Below are 5000 nucleotides of genomic sequence, written 5' to 3' on the forward strand. Positions count from 1 at the left end.
CTAGATCACTGTGTGTCTGAGCCGGTGTTGGATAAAAATGGACTTGTAGGTAATCAAAGATAGCAAGAAACTTTATCAGATGATGAGTAGTCAGAAAATTCTTGTTAGGTGGAAAAGCTCATTTTTCGTGGCTTCTTGTGCTTGGATTTGTGGAGAAATCCAGATGATCAATGTCCCTATTCAACATTGGATTTCTTCGTGGCGTTTTAGCATGTATAAAGAGCCTGTTTATAGGGTTTGCTGTTGCTTACGGCCATACCACCCTGAGCACGCCCGATCTCGTCTGATCTCGGAAACTAAGCAGGGTAGGGCCTGGTTAGTACTTGGATGGGAGACCGCCTGGGAATACCAGGTGCTGTAAGCCTTTTATCCCCATCTTTGAGAAACACCATCCCTAGATCACTGTGTGTCTGAGCCGGTGTTGGATAAAAATGGACTTGTAGGTAATCAAAGATAGTAAGAAACTTTATCAGATGATGAGTAGTCAGAAAATTCTTGTTAGGTGGAAAAGCTCATTTTTCGTGGCTTCTTGTGCTTGGATTTGTGGAGAAATCCAGATGATCAATGTCCCTATTCAACATTGGATTTCTTCGTGGCGTTTTAGCATGTATAAAGAGCCTGTTTATAGGGTTTGCTGTTGCTTACGGCCATACCACCCTGAGCACGCCCGATCTCGTCTGATCTCGGAAGCTAAGCAGGGTAGGGCCTGGTTAGTACTTGGATGGGAGACCGCCTGGGAATACCAGGTGCTGTGAGCCTTTTATCCCCATCTTTGAGAAAAACCATCCCTAGATCACTGTGTGTCTGAGCCGGTGTTGGATAAAAATGGACTTGTAGGTAATCAAAGATAGTAAGAAACTTTATCAGATGATGAGTAGTCAGAAAATTCTTGTTAGGTGGAAAAGCTCATTTTTCGTGGCTTCTTGTGCTTGGATTTGTGGAGAAATCCAGATGATCAATGTCCCTATTCAACATTGGATTTCTTCGTGGCGTTTTAGCATGTATAAAGAGCCTGTTTATAGGGTTTGCTGTTGCTTACGGCCATACCACCCTGAGCACGCCCGATCTCGTCTGATCTCGGAAACTAAGCAGGGTAGGGCCTGGTTAGTACTTGGATGGGAGACCGCCTGGGAATACCAGGTGCTGTAAGCCTTTTATCCCCATCTTTGAGAAACACCATCCCTAGATCACTGTGTGTCTGAGCCGGTGTTGGATAAAAATGGACTTGTAGGTAATCAAAGATAGTAAGAAACTTTATCAGATGATGAGTAGTCAGAAAATTCTTGTTAGGTGGAAAAGCTCATTTTTCGTGGCTTCTTGTGCTTGGATTTGTGGAGAAGTCCAGATGATCAATGTCCCTATTCAACATTGGATTTCTTCGTGGTGTTTTAGCATGTATAAAGAGCCTGTTTATAGGGTTTGCTGTTGCTTACGGCCATACCACCCTGAGCACGCCCGATCTCGTCTGATCTCGGAAGCTAAGCAGGGTAGGGCCTGGTTAGTACTTGTATGGGAAACCGCCTGGAAATACCAGGTGCTGTAAGCCTTTTATCCCCATCTTTGAGAATGAAGCAAAACGCCATCCCTAGATCACTGTGTGTCTGAGCCGGTGTTGGATAAAAATGGACTTGTAGGTAATCAAAGATAGTAAGAAACTTTATCAGATGATGAGTAGTCAGAAAATTCTTGTTAGGTGGAAAAGCTCATTTTTCGTGGCTTCTTGTGCTTGGATTTGTGGAGAAGTCCAGATGATCAATGTCCCTATTCAACATTGGATTTCTTCGTGGCGTTTTAGCATGTATACTTGGATGGGAGACCGCCTGGGAATACCAGGTGCTGTAAGCCTTTTAGGCGTTAGGTGGAAAAGCTCATTTTTCGTGGCTTCTTGTGCTTGGATTTGTGGAGAAATCCAGATGATCAATGTCCCTATTCAACATTGGATTTCTTCGTGGCGTTTTAGCATGTATAAAGAGCCTGTTTATAGGGTTTGCTGTTGCTTACGGCCATACCACCCTGAGCACGCCTGATCTCGTCTGATCTCGGAAGCTAAGCAGGGTAGGGCCTGGTTAGTACTTGGATGGGAGACCGCCTGGGAATACCAGGTGCTGTAAGCCTTTTATCCCCATCTTTGAGAATGAAGCAAAACGCCATTCCTCGATCACTGTGTGTCTGAGCCGGTGTTGGATAAAAATGGACTTGTAGGTAATCAAAGATAGTAAGAAACTTTATCAGATGATGAGTAGTCAAAAAATTCTTGTTAGGTGGAAAAGCTCATTTTTCGTGGCTTCTTGTGCTTGGATTTGTGGAGAAATCCAGATGATCAATGTCCCTATTCAACATTGGATTTCTTCGTGGCGTTTTAGCATGTATAAAGAGCCTGTTTATAGGGTTTGCTGTTGCTTACGGCCATACCACCCTGAGCACGCCCGATCTCGTCTGATCTCGGAAGCTAAGCAGGGTAGGGCCTGGTTAGTACTTGGATGGGAGACCGCCTGGGAATACCAGGTGCTGTAAGCCTTTTATCCCCATCTTTGATTGAGAAACGCCATCCCTAGATCACTGTGTGTCTGAGCCGGTGTTGGATAAAAATGGACTTGTAGGTAATCAAAGATAGTAAGAAACTTTATCAGATGATGAGTAGTCAGAAAATTCTTGTTAGGTGGAAAAGCTCATTTTTCGTGGCTTCTTGTGCTTGGATTTGTGGAGAAGTCCAGATGATCAATGTCCCTATTCAACATTGGATTTCTTCGTGGTGTTTTAGCATGTATAAAGAGCCTGTTTATAGGGTTTGCTGTTGCTTACGGCCATACCACCCTGAGCACGCCTGATCTCGTCTGATCTCGGAAGCTAAGCAGGGTAGGGCCTGGTTAGTACTTGGATGGGAGACCGCCTGGGAATACCAGGTGCTGTAAGCCTTTTATCCCCATCTTTGAGAATGAAGCAAAACGCCATCCCTAGATCACTGTGTGTCTGAGCCGGTGTTGGATAAAAATGGACTTGTAGGTAATCAAAGATAGTAAGAAACTTTATCAGATGATGAGTAGTCAGAAAATTCTTGTTAGGTGGAAAAGCTCATTTTTCGTGGCTTCTTGTGCTTGGATTTGTGGAGAAGTCCAGATGATCAATGTCCCTATTCAACATTGGATTTCTTCGTGGTGTTTTAGCATGTATAAAGAGCCTGTTTATAGGGTTTGCTGTTGCTTACGGCCATACCACCCTGAGCACGCCCGATCTCGTCTGATCTCGGAAGCTAAGCAGGGTAGGGCCTGGTTAGTACTTGTATGGGAAACCGCCTGGAAATACCAGGTGCTGTAAGCCTTTTATCCCCATCTTTGAGAATGAAGCAAAACGCCATCCCTAGATCACTGTGTGTCTGAGCCGGTGTTGGATAAAAATGGACTTGTAGGTAATCAAAGATAGTAAGAAACTTTATCAGATGATGAGTAGTCAGAAAATTCTTGTTAGGTGGAAAAGCTCATTTTTCGTGGCTTCTTGTGCTTGGATTTGTGGAGAAGTCCAGATGATCAATGTCCCTATTCAACATTGGATTTCTTCGTGGCGTTTTAGCATGTATACTTGGATGGGAGACCGCCTGGGAATACCAGGTGCTGTAAGCCTTTTAGGCGTTAGGTGGAAAAGCTCATTTTTCGTGGCTTCTTGTGCTTGGATTTGTGGAGAAATCCAGATGATCAATGTCCCTATTCAACATTGGATTTCTTCGTGGCGTTTTAGCATGTATAAAGAGCCTGTTTATAGGGTTTGCTGTTGCTTACGGCCATACCACCCTGAGCACGCCGGATCTCGTCTGATCTCGGAAGCTAAGCAGGGTAGGGCCTGGTTAGTACTTGGATGGGAGACCGCCTGGGAATACCAGGTGCTGTAAGCCTTTTATCCCCATCTTTGAGAATGAAGCAAAACGCCATTCCTCGATCACTGTGTGTCTGAGCCGGTGTTGGATAAAAATGGACTTGTAGGTAATCAAAGATAGTAAGAAACTTTATCAGATGATGAGTAGTCAAAAAATTCTTGTTAGGTGGAAAAGCTAATTTTTCGTGGCTTCTTGTGCTTGGATTTGTGGAGAAATCCAGATGATCAATGTCCCTATTCAACATTGGATTTCTTCGTGGCGTTTTAGCATGTATAAAGAGCCTGTTTATAGGGTTTGCTGTTGCTTACGGCCATACCACCCTGAGCACGCCCGATCTCGTCTGATCTCGGAAGCTAAGCAGCGTAGGGCCTGGTTAGTACTTGGATGGGAGACCGCCTGGGAATACCAGGTGCTGTAAGCCTTTTATCCCCATCTTTGATTGAGAAACGCCATCCCTAGATCACTGTGTGTCTGAGCCGGTGTTGGATAAAAATGGACTTGTAGGTAATCAAAGATACTAATAAACTTTATCAGATGATGAGTAGTCAGAAAATTCTTGTTAGGTGGAAAAGCTCATTTTTCGTGGCTTCTTGTGCTTGGATTTGTGGAGAAATCCAGATGATCAATGTCCCTATTCAACATTGGATTTCTTCGTGGCATTTTAGCATGTATACTTGGATGGGAGACCGCCTGGGAATACCAGGTGCTGTAAGCCTTTTGGGCGTTAGGTGGAAAAGCTCATTTTTCGTGGCTTCTTGTGCTTGGATTTGTGGAGAAATCCAGATGATCAATGTCCCTATTCAACATTGGATTTGTTCGTGGCGTTTTAGCATGTATAAAGAGCCTGTTTATAGGGTTTGCTGTTGCTTACGGCCGTACCACCCTGAGCACGCCCGATCTCGTTTGATCTCGGAAGCTAAGCAGGGTAGGGCCTGGTTAGTACTTGGATGGGAGACCGCCTGGGAATACCAGGTGCTGTGAGCCTTTTATCCCCATCTTTGAGAAACACCATCCCTAGATCACTGTGTGTCTGAGCCGGTGTTGGATAAAAATGGACTTGTAGGTAATCAAAGATAGTAAGAAACTTTATCAGATGATGAGTAGTCAGAAAATTCTTGTTAGGTGGAAAAGC

General features: G+C 44.3%; 11 non-coding genes across 11 annotated transcripts; all 11 read left to right on the forward strand.

Moving 5' to 3' along the window:
• The first annotated feature begins 245 nt into the window (after positions 1-245).
• On the forward strand, positions 246-364 carry LOC121178588. Its single transcript, XR_005893811.1, has one exon. It is a non-coding gene; the product is annotated as a 5S ribosomal RNA (ribosomal RNA).
• A 275-nt stretch (positions 365-639) lies between these two features.
• LOC121178455 lies at positions 640-758 on the forward strand. Its single transcript, XR_005893683.1, has one exon. It is a non-coding gene; the product is annotated as a 5S ribosomal RNA (ribosomal RNA).
• A 275-nt stretch (positions 759-1033) lies between these two features.
• Positions 1034-1152, forward strand: LOC121178589. Its single transcript, XR_005893812.1, has one exon. It is a non-coding gene; the product is annotated as a 5S ribosomal RNA (ribosomal RNA).
• A 275-nt stretch (positions 1153-1427) lies between these two features.
• Positions 1428-1546, forward strand: LOC121176534. Its single transcript, XR_005893010.1, has one exon. It is a non-coding gene; the product is annotated as a 5S ribosomal RNA (ribosomal RNA).
• Positions 1547-1995: 449 nt separating this feature from the next.
• On the forward strand, positions 1996-2114 carry LOC121178469. The gene has a single exon (XR_005893696.1). It is a non-coding gene; the product is annotated as a 5S ribosomal RNA (ribosomal RNA).
• Positions 2115-2398: 284 nt separating this feature from the next.
• LOC121178311 lies at positions 2399-2517 on the forward strand. Its single transcript, XR_005893544.1, has one exon. It is a non-coding gene; the product is annotated as a 5S ribosomal RNA (ribosomal RNA).
• Positions 2518-2796: 279 nt separating this feature from the next.
• On the forward strand, positions 2797-2915 carry LOC121178470. The gene has a single exon (XR_005893697.1). It is a non-coding gene; the product is annotated as a 5S ribosomal RNA (ribosomal RNA).
• A 284-nt stretch (positions 2916-3199) lies between these two features.
• On the forward strand, positions 3200-3318 carry LOC121176540. Its single transcript, XR_005893011.1, has one exon. It is a non-coding gene; the product is annotated as a 5S ribosomal RNA (ribosomal RNA).
• A 449-nt stretch (positions 3319-3767) lies between these two features.
• On the forward strand, positions 3768-3886 carry LOC121175821. The gene has a single exon (XR_005892798.1). It is a non-coding gene; the product is annotated as a 5S ribosomal RNA (ribosomal RNA).
• A 284-nt stretch (positions 3887-4170) lies between these two features.
• On the forward strand, positions 4171-4289 carry LOC121175674. Its single transcript, XR_005892759.1, has one exon. It is a non-coding gene; the product is annotated as a 5S ribosomal RNA (ribosomal RNA).
• Positions 4290-4733: 444 nt separating this feature from the next.
• LOC121175930 lies at positions 4734-4852 on the forward strand. The gene has a single exon (XR_005892831.1). It is a non-coding gene; the product is annotated as a 5S ribosomal RNA (ribosomal RNA).
• Positions 4853-5000: the final 148 nt, after the last annotated feature.

The sequence above is a fragment of the Toxotes jaculatrix genome, chromosome 2 (genome assembly GCF_017976425.1).
Source record: "Toxotes jaculatrix isolate fToxJac2 chromosome 2, fToxJac2.pri, whole genome shotgun sequence".
NCBI lineage: Eukaryota > Metazoa > Chordata > Actinopteri > Toxotidae > Toxotes > Toxotes jaculatrix.